The sequence below is a fragment of the Lagenorhynchus albirostris genome, chromosome 3, assembly GCF_949774975.1.
Source record: "Lagenorhynchus albirostris chromosome 3, mLagAlb1.1, whole genome shotgun sequence".
In the NCBI taxonomy this organism is placed as follows: Eukaryota; Metazoa; Chordata; class Mammalia; order Artiodactyla; family Delphinidae; genus Lagenorhynchus; species Lagenorhynchus albirostris.
Window position 1 is genome coordinate 32,203,900 of NC_083097.1, and position 21,357 is coordinate 32,225,256.

The following is a 21,357-nucleotide window of genomic DNA, read 5'->3' on the forward strand; positions in this document are numbered from 1 at the left end:
ACTGACACCAAGCATTGTAAATGGATGACCACAACAAAAGCAACAATGGTTGCAATTACCAAACACGAAAGACACTCATACTGTGTCATAATATTGACATTCAGTCCAGTAATCCTCCACTGTAACAGCTCCTTTACTTTGCAGTGAAAATTGATTTGTATATTTTTTGCCTCTGACTCCTTGTGGGATTTCTTTTTTTTAATTCAAACAGAAGGTCACAAAAATTATAATCATCCACATCAGTTCACTCAGTCCCATGTAATTAATTTGTTTTTATCTTGATCTTTTGTTAGCACTTTTATGAATTCATCAGGTTTCCTTTAGAGTTCTGAAAATGCTTATTCATTCAGTTCAGCAGTATAGTCAGTTACCAGAAACCTGTACTTGTCAGAGACTTTTCATAAATTCCTTGAAGATGAAACCCTTTTATAGGAACATTTTTGCAAAAGCATCAGACTACACCCAGAAATGTCTGTAAATGACAAAAGACTTAAAAATGACCACAGTTAAAGATTTGAAGAAAGTTCATAATAATGCAATTGACAAGGAAATTTATTTATTTCTGAGATATACATTTTACATTTTAAAGTAATAACTAGAATTATGATTTATAACTTTATACCAGAACATATAAGATTTTTAGAAATTTCATGTAACGTCTAAAACATTTATATTAACATATTTCCATACAAATAACCCAAAGAAAGTTTAGTATTAGTTGTTTTTTTGTTTGTTTGTTTTTTTATACTGCAGGTTCTTATTAGTCATCAATTTTATACACATCAGTGTATACATGTCAATCCCAATCGCCCAATTCAGCACACCACCATCCCCACCCCCCCCGTGGTTTTCCGCCCTTGGTGTCCATACGTTTGTTCTCTACATCTGTGTCTCAAATATTCCCTGCAAACAAGTTCATCTGTATCATTTTTCTAGGTTTCACATACATGCATTAATACATGATTTTTTTTTTCTCTTTCTGAATTACTTCACTCTGTATGACAGTCTCTAGGTCCATCCATGTCTCAACAAATGACTCAATTTTGTTCCATTTTATGGCTGAGTAATACTCCATTGTATATAAATACCACATCTTCTTAATCTATTCGTCTGTTGATGGGCATTTAGGTTGCTTCCATGACCTGGCTATTGTAAATAGTGCTGCAATGAACATTGGGGTGCATGTGTCTTTTTGAATTATGGTTTTCTCTGAGTATGTGCCCAGTAGTGGGATTGCTGGATCATATGATAATTCTATTTTCAGTTTTTTAAGGAACCTCCATACTGTTCTCCATAGTGGCTGTATCAATTAATATTCCCACCAACAGTGCAAGAGGGTTCCCTTTTCTCCACACCCTCTCCAGCATTTGTTGTTTGTAGGTTTTCTGATGATGCCCACTCTAACTGGTGTGAGGTGATACCTCACTGTAGTTTTGATTTGCATTTCTCTAATGATTAGTGATGTTGAGCAGCTTTTCATGTGCTTCTTGGCCATCTGTATGTCTTCTTTGGAGACATGTCTATTTAGGTCTTCTGTCCATTTTTGGATTGGGTTGTTTGTTTCTTTAATATTGAGCTGCATGAGCTGTTTATATATTTTGGAGATTAATCCTTTGTCCATTGATTCCTTTGCAAATATTTTCTCCCATTCTGAGGGTTGTCTTTTCGTCTTGTTTATGGTTTCCTTTGCTGTGAAAAAGCTTTTAAGTTTCATTACACCCCATTTGTTTATTTTTGTTTTTATTTCCATTGCTCTAGGGAGGTGGATCAAAAAAGATCTTTCTGTGATTGATATCAAAGAGTGTTCTTCCTATGTTTTCCTCTAAGAGTTTTATAGTGTCCGGTCTTACATTTAGGTCTCTATTCCATTTGGAGTTTATTTTTGTGTATGGTGTTAGGGAGTGTTCTAATTTCATTCTTTTACATATAGCTGTCCAGTTTTCCCAGCACCATTTATTGAAGAGGCTTTCTTTTGTCCATTGTATATCCCTGCCTCCTTTGTCATAGATTAATTGACCATAGGTGTGTGGGTTTATCTCTGGGCTTTCTATCTTGTTCCATTGATCTATGTTTCTGTTTTTGTGCCAGTACCATATTTTCTTGATTACTGTAGCTTTGTAGTATAGTCCGAAGTCAGGGAGTCTGATTCCTCCAGCTCTGTTTTTTTCCCTCAAGACTTCTTGGGCTATTCGGGGTCTTTTGTGTCTCCATACAAAATTTAAGATGATTTGTTCTAGTTCCATAAAAAATGCCATTGGTAATTTAATAGGGATTGCATTGAAGCTGTAGATTGCTTTGGGTGGTGTAGTCATTTTCACAATATTGATTCTTTCAATCCAAGAACATAGTATATCTCTCCATCTGTTGGTATAATCCTTAATTTCCTTCAACAGTGTCTTATAGTTTTCTGCATACAGGTCTTTTGTCTCCCTAGGTAGGTTTATTCTTAGGTATATTATTCTTTTTGTTGCAATGGTAAATGGAAGTGTTTCCTTAATTTCTCTTTCAGATTTTTCATCATTAGTGTATAGGAATGCAAGAGATTTCTATGCATTAATTTTGTATCCTGCAACTTTAAAAAATTCATTGATTAGCTCCAGTAGTTTTCTGGTGGCATTTTTAGGATTCACTACGTATAGTATCATGTCATCTGCAAACACTGACAGTTTTACTTCTTCTTTTCCAATTTGGATTCCTTTTATTTCTTTTTCTTCTCTGATTGCCATGGCTAGGACTTCCAAAACTATGTTGAATAATAGTGGCGAGAGTGGACATCCTTGTCTTCTTCCTGATCTTAGAGTAAACGCTTTCAGTTTTTCACCATTGAGAATGATGTGTGTTTGCCATATATGGCCTTTATTATGTTGAGGTAGGTTCCCTCTATGCCCACTTTCTGGAGAGTTTTTATCATAAATCAGTGTTGAATTTTGTCAAAAGCTTTTTCTGCAGCTATTGAGATGATCATATTGTTTTTATTCTTCAATTTACTAATATGGTGTATTACGTTGATTGATTTGTGCATACTGAAGAATCCTTGCATCCCTGGGATAAATCCCAGTTGATCATGGTGTATGATCCTTTCAATGTGTTGTTGCATTCTGTTTGCAGTATTTTGTTGAGTATTTTTGCATCTATATTCATCAGTGGTATTGGTCTGCAATTTTCTTTTTTTTGTAGTATCTTTGTCTGGTTTTGGTATCAGGGTGATGGTGGCCGCATAGAATCAGTTTGAGAGTGTTCCTTCCTCTGCAATTTTTTGGAAGAGTTTGAGAAGGCTGGGTGTTAGCGATTCTCTAAATGTTTGATAGAATTCACCTGTGAAGCCATCTGGTCCTGGACTTTTGTTTGTCAGAAAATTTTTAATCAGAGTTTCAATTTCATTTCCTGTGATTGATTTGTTCATATTTCTTGTTTCTTCCTAGTTCGGTCTTGGAAGGTTATACCTTTCTAAGAATTTGTCCATTTCTTCCAGGTTGTCCATTTTATTGGCATAGAGTTGCTTGTAGTAGTCTCTTAGAATGCTATGTATTTCTGCGTGTCTGTTGTAACTTCTCCTTTTTCATTTCCAATTTTATTGATCTGAGTCCTCTCCCTCTTTTTCTTGATGAGTCTGGCTAATGGTTTATCAATTTTGTTTATCTTCTCAAAGAACCAGCTTTTAGTTTTATTGATGTTTGCTATTGTTTTCTTTGTTTCTATTTCATTTATTTCTGCTCTGATCTTTATGATTTCTTTCCTACTGCTAACTTTGGGTTTTGTTTGTTGTTCTTTCTGTATTTCCTTTAGGTGTAAGGTTAGATTGTTTACTTGAGATTTTTCTTGTTTCTTGAGGTAGGCTTGTATAGCTATAAACTTCCCTCTTAGAACTGCTTTTGCCACATCCCATAGGTTTTGGATAGTCGTGTTTTCATTGTCATTTGTCTCTAGGTATTTTTTGATTTCCTCTTTGATTTCTTCAGTGATCTCTTGGTTGTTTAGTAACGTATTGTTTAGCCTACATGTGTTTGTTTTTTTTTTTACGTTTTTTTCCCCTGTTATTCATTTCTAATCTCATAGGTTTGTGGTCAGAAAAGATGCTTGATTTGATTTCAATTTTATTAAATATACTGAGGCTTGATTTGTGACCCACGATGTGATCTATCCTGGAGAATGTTCTGTGCACACTTGAGAAGAAAGTGTAATGTGCTGTTTTTGGATGGAATGTCTTATAAATAACAATTAAATTTATGTGGTCTATTGTATCATTTAAAGCTTCTGGTTTTTTGTTTATTTTCATTTTGGATGATCTGTCCATTGGTGTAAGTGAGGTGTTAAAGTTCCCACTATTATAGTTTTACTCTCGATTTCTTCTTCTATAGATGTTAGCAGTTGCCTTATGCATTCAGGTGCTCCTATGTTGGGTGCATATATATTTATATTTGTTATATCTTCTTCTTGGATTGATCCCTTTATCATTATTTAGTGTCCTTCCTTGTCTCTTGTAACTTTCTTTACTTTAAAGTCTATTTTATCTCATATGAGTATAGCTGCTCCAGCTTTCTTTTGATTTCCATTTGCATGGAATATCTTTTCCATCCCCTCACTTTCAGTCTGTTTGTGTCCCTAGGTCTGAAGTGGGTCTGTTGTAGACAGCAGATATATGGGTCTTGTTTTTGTATCCATTCAGCGAGCCTGTGTCTTTTGGTTGGAACATTTAATCCATTCATGTTTAAGGTAATTATCAATATGTATATTCCTATGACGATTTTCTTCATTGTTGTGGGTTTGTTTTTGTAGATCCTTTTCTTCTCTTGTGTTTCCCAGTTAGAGAAGTTCCTTTAGCATTTGTTGTAGAACTGGTTTGGTAGTTCTGATTTCTCTTAGCTTTTGCTTGTCTGTAAAGCTTTTGATTTCTCCATCGAATCTGAATGAGATCTTTGCTGGGTAGAATAATCTTAGTTGTAAGTTCTTCCCTTTCATCACTTTAAGTATAACATGCCACTCCCTTCTGGCTTGTAGAGTTTCTGCTGAGAAATCAGCTGCTAACCTTATGGGAGTTCTCTTGTATGTTATTTGTCATTTTTCCCTTGCTGCTTTCAATAATTTTTCTTTGTCTTTAGTTTTTGCCAATTTGATTACTATGTGTCTTGGTGTGTTTCTCCTTGGGTTCATCCTGTATGGGACTCACTGCACTTCCTGGACTTGGGTGGCTATTTGCTTTCCCATGTTAGGGAAGTTTTAGACTATAATCTCTTCAAATATTTTCTCTGGTCGTTTCTCTCTCTCTTCTCCTTCTGGGACCTCAATAATGCGAATGTTGTTGCATTTTATGTTGTCCCAGAGGTCTCTTAGGCTGTCTTCATTTCTTTTCATTCTTTTTTCTGTATTCTGTTCCACAGCAGTGAATTCCACCATTCTGTCTTCCAGGTCACTTATCTGTTCTTCTGCCTCAGTCATTCTCCTATTGATTCCTTCTAGTGTAGTTTTCATTTCAGTTATTGTATTGTTCATCTCTGTTTGTTTGTTCTTTAATTCTTCTAGGTCTTTGTTAACATTTCTTGAATCTTCTTGATCTTTACCTCCATTCTGTTTCCGAGGTCCTGAAGCATCTTTAGTATCATTACTCTGAATTGTTTTTTTGGAAAGCTGCCTACCTCCACTTCATTTAGTTGTTTTTCTTGGGTTTTATCTTGTTCCTTCATCTGGTACATAGCCCTCTGACTTTTCATCTTGTCTGTCTTGCTGTGAATGTGGGTTGTTTTCCACAGGCTGCAGGACTTTAGTTCTTCTTGCTTCTGCTATCTTCCCTCTGGTGAATGAGGCTAAGAGGCTTGTGTAAGTTTCCTGATAGGAAGGACTGGTGATGGGTAGAGCTGACTGTTGCTCTGGTGGGCAGAGCTCAGTAAAACTTTAATCCACTTGACTGTTGATGGGTGGGGCTGGGTTCCCTCCCTGTTGGTTGTTTTGCCTGAGGCCACCCAGCACTGGAGCCTACCTGGGCTCTTTGGTGGGGCTAATGACACACTCTGTGAGGGCTCACGCCAAGGAGTGCTTCCCAGAACTTCTGCTGCCAGTGTCCTTGTCCCCATGGTGAGCCACAGCCATCCCCCACCTCTGCAGGAGACCCTCCAACACTAGCAGGTAGGTGTGGTTCAGTCCCCCTGGGGTCACTGATCCTTCCCCTGGGTCCCGATACGCATACTACTTTGTGTGTGCCCTCCAAGAGTGGAGTCTTTGTTTCCTCCAGTCCTGTCGAAGTCCTGCAAACAATTCTCACTAGGCTTCACAGTGTGATTCCCTAGGTGTTCCTCCTCCTGTTGCTGGACGCCCAGGTTGGGAAGCCTGATGTGGGGCTTGGAACCTTCACTCCAGTGGGTGGACTCCTGTGGTATAGGTGTTCTCTAGTCTGTGAGTCACCCACCAGCAGTTATGGGATTTGACTATGATTGTGCCCCTCCTAGCATCTCATTGTGGCTTCTCCTTTTTCTTTGGATCTGGGGTGTCTTTTTTGGTGAGTTCTAGTGTCTTCCTGTCAATGATTGTCCAGCAGCTAGTTGTGATTCTGGTGTTCTTGCAAGAGGGAGTGAGAGCACTTCCTTCTACTCCGCCATCTTGGTTCCTCCCCTCATATACTCGACATGGCTTTTTAAATATTCCATTTCTTTCCCTACCTCCCCCCACTCCCAGTTTGTATGTATAATTGACAAATAAAATTGTAAGTTGTTTAAAGTGTATATATGATGATTTGATATACATATATATTGTGAAAGGTTTCCCCCCATCAAGTTAGTTAACATCCATCACCTCACATATTGACCTTTTTTAGGGTTGGTGGTGAGAACATTTAAGTTCTTTTAGCAAATTTCAGTTATGCAATACGGTGTTATCAACTGTAGTCACCATGTTTTATTTTAGATCCTCTGACTTTACACATCTCATAACTAAAAGTTTCTACCCTTTGACCAACCACTTCTTCCTTTTTTTTCCCCATCCCAGCCCCTGGCAACCACTTTTCTACTATTTATAGATTGTACAAAAAGCTTCCGAATTCCTTTTAGATATTTCTGCCTCTCTCCAAAATTTTTCACTTATGGTGACTATTAAAAATACTACCCTCTCTCCTTTCTCTCACAGTCCTCTTGGAGTTTTAAAAATTGCTCAGCCCCTGCACCCCTGACTTGTGACACTTCTTGCAAGGTGCAAACCTCACAGGAATAGCTCATTTTCTCTTTTGGCACCTATGTTTTTGGGTTGAGGTAGGGAGAATTAGTTCCCTTATAAATCTGGTAAATAAAAATTTCTAACTGATTACATTTATGGTAAAAATATTTTGTCTAGGGCTTCCCTGGTGGCACAGTGGTTGAGAGTCCGCCTGCCGATACAGGGGACGCGGGTTCGTGCCCCGGTCCAGGAAGATCCCACATGCCGCGGAGCAGATAGGCCCGTGAGCCATGGCTGCTGGGCCTGCGCATCCAGAGCCTGTGCTCCGCAACGGGAGAGGTCACAACAGTGAGAGGCCCGCGTACCAAAAAAAAAATATATATATATATATATATATTTTTTTTTTTTTGTCTAGTTCATTTTTGTCATAAAGTTAATTTTTTTTGATATATAGGACTTACTACTTTTTCTCTAGTTCAATTAGTAAATTCTTGGGAATTCCCTGGCGGTTCAGTGGTTAGGACTCTGTGCTTTCATTGCCAGGGGCCCGAGTTCGATCTCTGGTGGGGCAACTAAGATCCTGAAAGCCCCACAAGCCTTATGGTGCGGCTTTCTGATGGGCATCTGGGATGCGCACCTGCTCTTCTGCCTGCCCAGCATCTACTCTCCCTCCCCTGGGTAGAATAACTTGAACTGCCCAGAAAGGGGTGTCACTGCTTTTCCACTGGACTTGGAACGCCAAGGGGGTCCTCTGGGAATTCTGCAGCCATCTCACCACCACCACCAGAGGGCTTGCTTGAGGGTACAGCAAAACCAGAGGAAAGCAACGCTGGGAGATGGAGAGGGACTGGTTGGATTTTTTTTTACTTTTGGAAAATTGTTAGAGATAATTTGACAGGTTTAATGAGACACTAAACTGTGTAAGTGTCTTATTCCTCATTAAGCTTGGGAGAACACATGCTAAAGTCTTCCTATGTTACACTAGTATTTAGCAGTGGAATGTTTTGCTTTGCAAAATTTTTTTTTTAAAAAACATGTATTCATACAGTGATCATTTGGTTAATAGGATTTTTTTTTTTTTAGATGTTGGGGTAGGAATTTATTAATTAATAAATTTATTTTTGCTGTGTTGGGTCTTCGTTTCCGTGCGAGGTCTTTCTCTAGTTGTGGCAAGCGGGGGGCCACTCTTCATCGCAGTGCGCGGGCCTCTCACTATCGCGGCCTCTCTTGTTGCGGAGCACAGGCTCCACACGCGCAGGCTCAGTAGTTGTGGCTCACGGGCCTAGTTGCTCTGCGGCATGTGGGATCCTCCCAGACCAGGGCCCAAACCTGTGTCCCCTGCATTAGCAGGCAGATTCTCAACCACTGCACCACCAGGGAAGCCCTTGCTTTGCAAAATTTATGGTCACTTTCAAATACTACAGGGAATATATTTGCATGTATACAAAATAATTCTAAGGAAAAGCATCTTAGTATTTCAGGGGGAAAATAACAGGTAGACTTACCTTACTATAATATGATTGCCTCGAAAATCTTAATGTGGACTTTATAAAATAGACCAAAATATAATTAGTAATATTGGAATTCTCAAAAACAAAAATCTAGTCTGATGTGATGGAAAGAAAAGTGTGGATATTGAATTATAATAAAGCAAGTAAAGAAGAGACAGAAACAATAAATCTATAGGAAATTTCTGAGATTAATGATAACATTAATATATCACTTTTTTGCTAGGAACCGTTTTAGGCATTTTGCATATGGAATTTTATTTAACTTTCATAACATTCCTTTGGGTATATATTATTATCTAGCTTCCATTTGATAATTAAGAAAACTACCCAAGTTCAGAAAGTCAGTAAGCAATAGAGGTGGAATTCAAACTCAGCCAGTATTTGAACCTTAGTTGATTTCTTATGATGTCTGTGCCCTTTCTGCTATGTTCTGCTCATGCCCTCAAAGTGATGAAATGGAAATCAGTGATACGTTCCAATGGACATATTAACACATTTTTGTAAGTCCGGCTTTTCTAATTGGTACTTTTCCTCTTAGTGCAGTTTTGACAACTGTTTTCAGTTTCATTAGGGCAGTACTAGCTCTGGAGACTATAAAGTAATCTGTAAAGGAATTCAAATATATTGGTGTTTTGGATATATGTTTCAGAATTTGATCTTGGAAACCAGATAGCAGGAAAGTAGATATTCAGGAGTTAGTGGAAAATGGGTCCCCAAAGATGGATGACTGATGTGGGCTGACAGGAAAAAAAAAAAAGTCTCATGAATTGGAATTGAGGAGTTTGAAATAAAATCATGAAAGGATTTAAAAGATATGAAATAAATAAAATAAAGGGAAAGAACAACAAGTTTAGAGTTTGGTTGGCATCAAGAAATAGAAATGTAAAATTTGAGAACTAACACACAAAACTCTGATCTATCTGTTTATCTATCTATCCATCCATCCATCCATTTATCCATCCATCTATCTATCTATATGAGTGTGTGTGTGTATATATTATATATATATATATATATATATGTCTTATCCCCCAAGTCTCAGGGGATATTGCCTAGGTAGTCTGTGGCTTTACAAGAATTGAAAAGACAATTTGGAATTTCTTCCCCCAAGAATGACAAGTTTGTGTAGGGATATGGGCCTCATAGCAGTAGGCAGAGCTAGTCTCTTGGACAGTATAGGACAGCTCAGTGGCAGTGAGCTAATCAGGTGAATATGCATCCTACTGCCCACTCTCATCCCAAGTCAGATTCAGGAACTGTGTTCCTGGGCCTTTTAACTGGAGCCCAAGGCTTCAAGGAGATCCTGAGCATTTTGCTAAAAAGCTGAATGGGAGCTTGACTTCCACCTTGCTGTAACGCTTGAACTTCCACAAGAGATGTAATTTTGATAATAAAATTCTTAGACATAATTTTAAAAATGTGACTAATAGAACTCACTGTACTTATAGTAGGGAACAGTTCATACTGGTTACAGAAAAACTGGGGAGAGTTGGGAATGAAGGGGAGAGAACTTGCAAAACCTTCTAGAGCAGGAAAACAACTCTCAAGAATCTGGGAAGTTAACAACCTCTGATTCAAACTTCATTCTCTTTAATTTTGGAAGCTCAGAAGAGGTCTTGTGCAAGTCATGTGCCCTGGCTCAGGCCGGCCTGGATGGGTGGAACACAAGGGTCATTTTACCAGGAGCAAACTACTGGGAGAGGCTTCCATGAGTCAGCAGTGCCTAGGGGTTATCTGGCCTTGCCCTGAAGGGTGGCTCCAGGTTCACTGAACCACAAACTACCCAAAGTGGTGACATTATGTCAGGATTTAAAACTATAAATGGGGGGCTTCCATAGTGGCGCAGTGGTTGGGAATCACCTGCCAATGCAGGGGACACAGGTTCAGGCCCTGGTCCGGGAGGATCCCACTTGCTGCAGAGCGGCTGGGCCCGTGCGCCACAACTACCCAGCCTGCGCTCTAGAGCCCATGAGCCACAACTACTGAGCCCACGTGCCACAGCTACTGAAGGCCGGGTGCCACAACTACTGAAGCCTGTGTGCCTAGAGCCTGTGCTCCACAACAAGAGAAGCCATTGCAACGAGAAGCCCTCGCACTGCAACGAAGAGTAGCTCCCACTCACCGCACCTAGAGAAAGCCCGTGTGCAGCAACAAAGACCCAACACAGCCAAAAAAATAAATAAATAAAATAAATGTGAAAAAAGAAAAAAACTATAAATGGAAAAACAGAGTTGAGCGGGAAGGAAAGAAGAGATGCGGAGAAGGGGAGGGGGTGATTAATGAAGAAATGGTGATGGTGGTAATGTACTCATGTTATAGAAAATGGAAATTGTATTATTTCACAAACTTTGCACTTTAGATTTTTTTGACAACTAAATACTGGTGCCTGATATTGTCACAATAATCTTGTAACACAAATATCTATGAGGACTTGGGAAATCTACCCCACAGATTCTGACATTTATGACTTTTGATTAAGAAGGTGCTTGTAACCTTCATGTCCCAAGGCGTCTAAGGAGCATCTTGAGTTGTGGTTCTGGATTTCCTTTTTAATGCATGGATTCCTCTACAAAACCAAAGACACTATCACCCAATTGCCATGAAACCCTGACTCTAGACCTAAGTTCTAATTATGGTTTTGTTGGGATGTCTTAGAACTGAGCCAGAAATTAGAAAACTTTAATTTTACCACCAGCTCTGTCACCAAAGAGCTCTTTGTCGTTGGCAAATCATTTTACTTCCACGTGATTTAGTTTTTCCAACTGTCAAAAGGGAGTGATATGACCCCAACTACTTCACATAGGTTTAAGGATTAGGTGAGCTGATATGTCTGAAAGCATCTTGAAAGGTCTGAAGCATTATATAAACATAAAAGATGATCACACAACGATGAGGGGGCGCCACAAATAAAATCACTACTAAGTTATCCTGACTTGAAATCCTTTAAAATCATTTATATAAGGTCACTTATTTATTTGGGAATTATTATGTGCCTGCCCCAAGACTTAGCCATTGAACTGGCAACATGGAATATAGACTTTTATTTTCTCTAGGCCTGGATAAGCATATGGCTATTGCCCATCCAGACAGGATGAAAAGCTCTAGCAACTGTATGGCATTTCCAGAATCTGGACTGGTGAATTCTGCACTAAGAACAATCTAAGTGCACACTTGATGGAACCCCTAGCAGTTGCCTGACCATGCGCAGTCATTTACACCTAACTAAACATGGGCTTTTTCAGGATGGAGTCTCACTGAGATCTTTTCACGTTTACCATAATAATGGTTTCAAAGTTCTCCACATTACTGGACCCTACTCATGCCTTCCTCATTCACCACAGATTTTCTTACCTCTTGTTTTACTAACAGCATGGAGAACACTCTACCTGACCCTTCCCACTTACCCTTCATTCTAACTTAAAGTCTCCTTACATCTTGCTTCCCTCATTTCCTTTACCACTGATTCTCTGGAAAAACATCAGTCTTACCAATACTAGCTGTCATTCTTGGTTCGTATTAGTGCCCGCTTCCTTAGAGACCCTGCTTCATTAATCACCAACTCCCTCACTTGCATCAGGAAAGAAACATTTATTACGAAACTACTATGTGCTCTGGACTGTTTCATCCTTTACGATGCACTTCCCATCTTAAACATGGTTTGATCTCCTCTACTCTAAAGAAACACAACAATATCCTTTCTTCTTTGTCCCCCACTTTGGTTACCAGCTGCTTTCTTTCCTTCCCTTCACAGCCACACTTCTTGGAACACAAGTCTATATTTGCCACTTCTATACCTTTATTGTGCTTGGGTGGCTTCATGGCAGAGGGAAGAATGAAAAGTTCTGAGGTAGAGAGGCTTGGGTTAGAAATCAGACTTCACCACTCTTACGTTATGTTAACCTTTATTTAATTGTTTATTACTCAATTTGGGGCCTTAAGTAAGTTGCTTGACTTCTCCAAGTCTTCATTTTCTCATCTGTGAAATGGTCATATACACCCACCTTGCAGAAGCACCTGAACATTGCCACTCTTAATAAACATTCCTGTTCTTAACTGTTACTTGATCAGGCTGCATCATTGATATATGGCAGTCTGCCCACCTCAACTGTAAAAACCAAGACCTTTTCCCCAAACCAACTATGCATAATCTTGGTTCTGTTAAGATATCTTAGAATGGGTTAAGAATCAGGAAGGTTAACTCCTTATCCAGCTTGTTAGGTACCAAACAAACAAACATTACTTTCACTTTCTTGATTCCTAAACAACACCAGAAGCGAGTTTTCAACATGGGAAGTAGAATGGTTTGGTAGAAACAATATTTGTGCTGGAATCATTCAGATCTGGGTTTGACTACCAATCCCAACTAGTACTAGTTGTAGGACACTGGGTAATGTATTTTGCTTCTCTGGGTTTTATATTCCTTGCCTGTTAAAATGGGACTACTGCTTCCTAACATGCAGGATGGTTATGAGAATTAGAAATGATATGTGTACCTACCCAGCACATAGTGGGTGTTCTACTTAAGAATTATCTTAGAACCTAGAACCGTTGTGTTCTACATGGGACAGGCTCTCATTAAACCTCCGAGGGCACGTTTATGTCTCTCTGTGTACTGAGACTGGGATAATCATACTCTATTACGATTGACATTGGATCCAGTATAGAATATCATTTACAATATAGGCATATAAGTAGTATTGCCATTTATGTTAAATCATAAAATTTTTCAGAAGATCCTCAGTAGCTTTCAAAAGTAAGGATTTGAAACCCCTGGGTCACAGGCTTAGAAAATCCTGTTTTACAGAATTTTTTTCTTGCCTGATTCAAAGTCATCTATTCTTATCTTCAAAGAATTTATAAACCCATAGTGGATGTAAACCCATAGAGGATGGGAAATTTTGAAAACCAATTTAGTTGAAAACAAAGTACTGTAACTATATTAGTAAAAAAAAACCAAACCTTTGCTTTGAAAGCAAACTGCCAAGAAAATGTTGGCCAGCTTAGAACAGTCCATCAACATGGAAAGAAAAGTAATACTGAAACGTTCATGTTTTCATAGATAATCAAGGCAGATATTAAAAAGAAGGTGAAGAGGTAGAGATCAAAACAAATATGATCAATTAGAGGAAAATAAGTAAAGAAAGCCTTTGATCACTACCTGAAACTTCCCTATCTCAGATCTAACTGTAACATTCAATGTCTCTGAATACTTTTTTAATTCTTAAAACTTCACTTGCCCAATAACTTTCTTGGCTATCCATTTGTTTATATCGTTATTTTCATAATTAGACATAATCATGAAATGTAAGTTGTTTTTATAAATGTTTTTATTTCTTTTTCTTTTTTTTTTGCGGTACGCGGGCCTCTCACTGTTGTGGCCTCTCCCGTCGCGGAGCACAGGCTCCGGACGTGCAGGCTCAGCGGTCACAGCTCACGGGCCCAGCCGCTACACGGCACGTGGGATCTTCCCGGACCGGGGCACGAACCCGCGTCCCCTGCATCGGCAGGCGGACTCTCAACCACTGCGCCACCAGGGAAGCCCTGTTTTTATTTATTTCAATTCATAAAATAACATGAAATCAAATCAGACAGTAATTTGACTGAAGGCTGCTGACTTCTGAACCTTTCCTTGTAAAAAAATGTTAAGTATTATATGAAAAGGAAAAAAGTATATAGGAAAAGTTTTTTGTCAGATGCTGATAGCTTACAAGGTGCCCTTCTTGTTCTGAGATAGAGCATATTTGGGCAGAAGACAATAACTGAATTTCTTTTCTTCAAATGCTAAAATTGTTTTAAAAGTATACTAAAACTCATATAGGAGTAAAGGAAGTACTAGAACTCAAGGTTTAGAAAATCCTCATATGAACTGTTTTATATGTTGAAGGAATAGTGAGTGTTTTGAGTAAATCAATACTTTAAAACTAAAAATCAATAAAAATCAATCCAGAAACATAACATCTATAAGCAGAGAAGGAGTAAACATTGTTGATGCAGAGACAATATTACAGCTTCAGAATGTGAGCAAACAGAGGGACAACTAAAGCAGATGCTTCAAACTCAACTGTCAGTGGAAGCCAGACAGGAACATGCATTTGTACGTAGCTCTGGGAATCGACTGGTGAGCAGGAGGTTCATGCCCTGGCTCAATGGAGTGGCTACTGCAGGGCTCCAGCCAATTGTAAATTTGTGGAGAACAAGTCTAGACTTTTCTGTGAAATCTTTCAATTTTTGAATATCGGCAACTAAGTAAACAAAACAAAACAAATACATAAAGCAAACAACATCCCCCAAATTCTGCACACCAAACAAAGCGCACTTTTGGATTAAACTACTTTGTGATAGACACCTTTTTTAAGTTAAGTGAGAGGAAGTGCTATAAAGAAAATGTCTACTAAGGGAAGTTGCCTGATCATAGGTTCCTCCAGGAACCTAGTTTTTTTCCTGCTAAAACTATAAGGGTTTGAAAGGGGTAAATTAGACCACCAGACCAGGTAGAATCATGAATTGAGGAAAGAGGACCAGAACTGCCAACAAAGAAGACAGAGCTTCCCTGCAGCGCCTGGACAGAGACTCCAAAGGAAGAAGCGCTGGAGAAGCAAAGTGACCACAACCCAGTGTAGCTGAAAGAAGCACAACTATGTAGACAGATGGATGTAAACAGAAGGTTCAGTTCAATTAATGTTTGTCATTTCTATGGCAATGACTATTCTTGTCATTGCTAGTTTTGGAAGATCACCAAGGGAGAAGAGTGAAGGGTCCCTGAATCAAGAGACAGCACAAAAGCATCAGGTGATAAATCAAGACCTAGAGGAGAGAAAGACATAGAAGAAGAGAAGACCCAAGAGAGAAAATATAAAAGCCACAGAGAAGCTCCTACCAGAGGTGTGACCTCAGGCAGGTCTTGCCCTCTTCCTTCTTTTCTTAAAAAAAAAAAAAAAAAAGGTATTTTAATTTATACAAATAACATTAATTATTTCTTGAAAAAGTTTTAGAACAGAAAAAATAAAATTTCACGTGACATCTCACTCCCCATTCCAACCATTGTTTATCTTTGCAGAACTTTTTCTATGCATTTACTCACCTACGGATGTATGCATAGAAATATCGGATTAAAAGCCTAAATATTGCTGTATGCTGAGCGTCATATTGCATAGCATGGGCCTAGCTCATTCTTTGTAACCGTGGCAGAGTGCTTTGTGATCAGGATATTTCATGGTTTGTTTAGTCTTTACCCACTTTCTCCTAACAATGCAGCCGTGAGCAGCTACCTACATGCTTCTCTGTATATCCGTGGCAGTAGCCTTCTAGACTAGGTATGTAAAAGTAGAATTATTGAGAGGAAGGATTTGCACATTTTATATTCACATGGTTTCTGTGAAATTGTCCTCCAGCGGAGCTTTACCAGTAGAGACTCTCTGAAGGCTTGCCCCCTCATACCCTCTCTACCATTGGACATTTTTAATCATTTTTTTTCAGTTGTGTCAACACCAACACTTAACTTTTCTGAGCCTCAATTTCATCTGTAAAATGATAAAAATCCTACTTCCCAGTGTTAGGATAATTACATTAATTAACAAAAGTGCCTGTCACAAGTGCCTAGCTCACAGTAGGTAATCCATGAACTTTCATTTCCTTCCCTTATTATGTATTCCTCAGTGAAGGACAATTTAATCTAGTTAGTTGTATTTGTATAATTTTCTTATGGTGCTAATAAACCTTTTCTATTAGTAACATGTGTTTAACCATTGAGTAAATCCATTTTTAATTTTTAACCCATATTCACAGTCTCTTTTTAATTAAAGTGCTCTAATGAGGAATATTTCTTTTAGCGTTTAGTATTGCTATAGTATTATGTCCTATGTTATAAGCCAATTTTACCACTACATTCTTTTTTCAGTTACTGTGAAACCTTTGTCTTTATTTTCATTGTGACATTTTTTGGCTTTCACTTGTACTTTTCATTAGTCTGGGGTAAATAAAGGTGTATTTTAATGAAAATTAATGTAAATGTATGCTTAATTAATTTTTTTTTAGATTTTCACTAAAATGATAATTTAAAAGTTTGTCTAGAAGATCTGAGGAACTCTGAGAATGTCTGAAGACCTCACGTTGAAATATACTACCTTGTCTCTCCACAGCTCAGTCAGGTTTACGAATCGCAAATAAAGATTTCTCCACCTCATTTATCTCATCTGTGTGCTTTGCTTAATGATTCTAACTGATCAAACAATACCAATTTTTACTGCTTCTAAATCTAATTCATAAATTTCTTCACTATATTATGCAAATTAATTAAAATAATATAGTCACATTTGCATTGTGCATCTAATCTTGTATGATGTCCAAATATAATAGTAAATTGGTGAAATCAATGTATAATATTTAACAACCACTCATATTGATTCCTGTTTTGTGTTTTCTTACTCCCTACATCCAGTATGTGAACAATTCCTATACTGGATAGGTATAGGTAGCTATCAACGCTATACCTATACTGGATAGGTATAGGTAGCTATCAACGCTACCTCTGAAACATATTCTAAATTCATCTACTTGTCTCCCTTCCACCCTGGTCCAAGCCACATCATTTCCCACCTGAAAATCTTCTAACCTGTCTTTCAGCTTCATTCGTATGTGCCTACATTTTATACTCCACACAGCAGTCAAAGAGAAGTCCCAAAATGTAAACCAGATTATAATACTCTTCTTCATAATGGCTCCAATTTCAATGGCTTCCTTTTACAAATTCTGAACCATGACCTTCTAGGACCCATTGGATTTGGTCAGTGCCTACTGTTCCAGCCTCATCTTGAACCACTCCCCCTTCACTTATGGTATTCCAGCTGACTGAGGTCTTACTATTTCTTTAACCAAGAAATAGGCTGATTCTTGCCTAAGGAATTTGCACTAACTGCTTTCTGGCCAGACATTCCTCTCCCATATCATTGTATAGTTGGACTCTCTCATCATTCATGACTCTGCTTAAATATTATCTTCTCAGAGAGGTCTTCACTGACAATCTCATCTAACGTAGCTTCACTTTGTCTGCTACCTCTCAGTCACATCATTGTTTTTATTTCATTCACAACACTGAGCATTCTCTGAATTTGTTTATCCATTTACTTGTGTATTATCTGCTCCTCCAACTAGGATGTAAGCTATATGAAAGCAAAAACCATATAATCATTCTTATTGCTATATTCCCAGGCATAAACACATGGTAGTCACTCACTAAATATTTGTTGAACGGATATATGAATAAATAATCTTCTGCTAGAAAAAAAATGTCAAATCCTCTTGGATCTTTCACTCTTGGAACAAAGCAAGATTAAACACAATAAAGAATTTATTATGTAGTTCATGTTTATCATTAATATTCACACTAAGGGTTATTATTTTTTGCACGCAGTAGTGAAATTGAATGTTACAGGGCACTGAACAGAAAGAATGACAGTCAAATATAGGCATAAGTCATATAATTAGTAGAAAGAATAACATTTAATACCAGACTTGGAGTTGGAATAAGAAGTCATCCAGTAGAAAAATTCACTGGGTCTAAATACAATTAAATTTTAAATCACTGACTTGACTGAAAGAAAGGAAATCTTTGGTAATAAGAGAGCAAGGCCAGTAAGCAGTATAGGATCAAGACTAAGGATTCTGAATAGATCAGAATTGGATGGGTCTAAATTCATCCAGAAAGGTCAGCCAGGAAGGAGAAAAGAGTCCAAGATAACCAGCCAATGTAGAGTTCGAGTCAAAACCATGTACTTTGGAGTCAATCAGACTTGGAGTCAAATCCCCTTGACCTTGCACATAATTGATGCTCTTGTCCATATTGGAGTTTTAGCATGATGAAACTGGGAAGGGGGGAGGATAAGGGGCTTGGTAAGACCCCATTTTGCTCTTTCCACATGTGCCAGGAATTCACAAACAAAACAGTACATGTCCAACATATAATAGAACCAAGCCAAAGTTATCTTTAAGAACCAGGAGATATAGAAAACTATGACCACCAAAACTGCCCCAGCCTGATTTCTTCTGGCATGCTTTGCTAAAACTGTATTACTTATACTTGTCTTGGTAAACTTTGACGGCTACAAATTGCATCATAGTGTTCATTTTGACCAAACTTCCAATGCAGTCTTTTGTAGGGCTGCATCAAAGGAGCACACTTAACTTAGATTGTTGATAACACCTTGTTGAAGGGCCTACTGCTACTTTAGAAGCTAAGAATTATATTTAAAGAAACCCCAATAAGTTAGAGAGCTCTAACTAGAATGACATTAAACAGAAAAAGTACCAGTTAATTACTCAGTGACCAAAAATTTAGTATGTGATGGGGAAAAATCAAGTATGTACAGCGATCACAGAAAAACTTTTAGGGCACCTTATTTCATCATAGATCAAATATTAATAAATTATATAGCATACCCATTTTAAAACTTAAAATATTTAATATTGTAGATATTTCAACTGAAATATGACCCCTAGTTTCAAAAAGGAATCACCTTTTAGGCTCTTATTAAATTGTCAGAATTTAATTATTCAGAAATTGAGTATAAGGCTGATTATTGAACTTAGATCTACAGCAGTAGTTTCATAATTTAAGAATAACTTGGGTGCATATTTAATAAATATGGGTTCTAGGAACCCATCCTTAGAGATTCTGATTCAGAGATGCTCTTGGATGGGGCTCAGTGATCTGCATTCTTGCCTAGAATCTCAGGGAGTTCTGATGCATGTAGACTACGGACCACATTTTGAGAAATGTTAATTTTGCTTTCTTCTCCTTTAAAGAAATAGTGAAACTCAAGCCAGCTAATGTTGGCACTACTGATGTGGTAAGAGGTTTAGATTAAGGTGTGAAGAGATGCTTTAAGTAGATTGCTTAAAAGAATTTAAAAAAATAACTTAGAGATAGTATTTGTCCATTTTCTTCTATTTAGCATAGGACAGTGTTTCTTGAAGTGTAGACCCAGCACCAGTAGTATCAGCATCATCTGAGAACTAGTTAGAAATAGAAATTCTCAGGCCCCATCCCAGATCTAAGAATTAGAGATTTTGGGGCTGCGACCCAGAAATCTGCATCTTAGCAAGTTCTGGGGTTGTTTTGATGCACAGTCAAGTTTGAGAATCCTGGTGCAGACTAAAAGGTGGTAGACAAGGGCTATGAAGAGACTGGTAATCTTAAGTAGTCATTGTGCTACTAAGGTGTGTAACTTGTTGCCTGAAATGTATTATTATCACAACCTCTCTTTCTTAAAGCAGAACTTGTTTATTTTTGACCCTCAATAATATCATATTGGCGGGGGACCTTGAAGATGGCGGAAGAGTAAGACGTGGAGATCACCTTCCTCCCCACAGATACACTAGAAATACATCTACACGTGGAACAACTCCTACAGAACACCTACTAAAGGCTGGTAGAAGACCTCAGACCTCCCAAAAGGCAATAAACCCCCCACGTACCTGGGTAGGGCAAAAGAAAAAAAGAAAAAACAGAGACAAAAGAATAGGGACGGGACCTGCACCAGTGGGAGGGAGCTGTGAAGGAGGAAAAGTTTCCACACACTAGGAAGCCCCTTCGCGGGCGGAGACTGCGGGAGGCGGAGGGGGGAGCTTCGAAGCCGCGGGGGAGAGCACAGCAACGGGTGCGGAGGGCAAAGCTGGGAGATTCCCGCACAGAGGATCGGTGCCGACCGGCACTCACCAGCCCGAGAGGCTTGTCTGCTCACCCGCCGGGGCAGGCGGGGCTGCGAGCTGAGGCTTGGGTTTCGGTTTCGGACGGAGCGCAGGGAGAGGACTGGGGTTGGCGGCTTGAACATAGCCTGAAGGGGTTAGTGCACCATGGCTAGCCGGGAGGGAGTCCGGGGAAAAGTCTGCAGCTGCCGAAGAGGCAAGAGACTTTTTCTTCCCTCTTTGTTTCCTGGTGTGCGAGGAGAGGGGTTTAAGAGCGCTGCTTAAAGGAACTCCAGAGACGGGCGCGAGCCGCGGCTAAAAGTGCGAACCCCAGAGACGGGCGCGAGCCGCGGCTAAAAGCACGGACCCCAGAGACGGGCGGGAGACGCTAAGGCTGCTGCTGCCGCCACCAAGAAGCCTGTGTGCGAGCACAGGTCACTCTCCACACCCCTCTTCCGCGGAGCCTGTGCAGCCCGCCACTGCCAGGTTCCCGGGATCCAGAGACAACTTCCCCGGGAGAACGCACTGCGGGCGTCAGGCTGGTGCAAAGTGACGCCGGCCTCTGCCGCCGCAGGCCCGCCCAGCACGCAGTGCCCCCCCCCCCCGGCCTGAGTGCGCCTGAGCCCCCGAATCAGCGGCTCCTTTAACCCCGTCCTGTCTGAGCAAAAATCAGACGCCCTCCAGCGACCTACACGCAGAGACAGGGCCAAATCCAAAGCTGAGCCCCTGCGAGCTGTGAGAACAAAGAGAAAGGGAAATCTCTGCCAGCAGCCTCAGAAGCAGCGGATTAAAGCTCCACAATTAACTTGATATACCCTGCATCTGTGGAATACATGAATAGACAGCCAATCATCCCAAATTAAGGAGGTGGACTTTAGGAGCAAGATCTATGATTTTTTCCCTTTTCCTCTTTTTGTGAATGTGTATGTGTATGCTTCTGTGTGAAATCTTGTCTGTATAGTCTTGTTTCCACCATTTGTCCTAGGGTTCTATCCGTCCATGGTTTTTTAAAAAAATTTTTTCT

General features: G+C 39.3%; 1 protein-coding gene across 1 annotated transcript in view; it reads right to left on the minus strand.

Moving 5' to 3' along the window:
- Positions 1-21,357, minus strand: part of FYB1 (FYN binding protein 1) — a 100,733-nt gene that overhangs the window by 52,062 nt on the left and 27,314 nt on the right. The window lies entirely within an intron of this gene.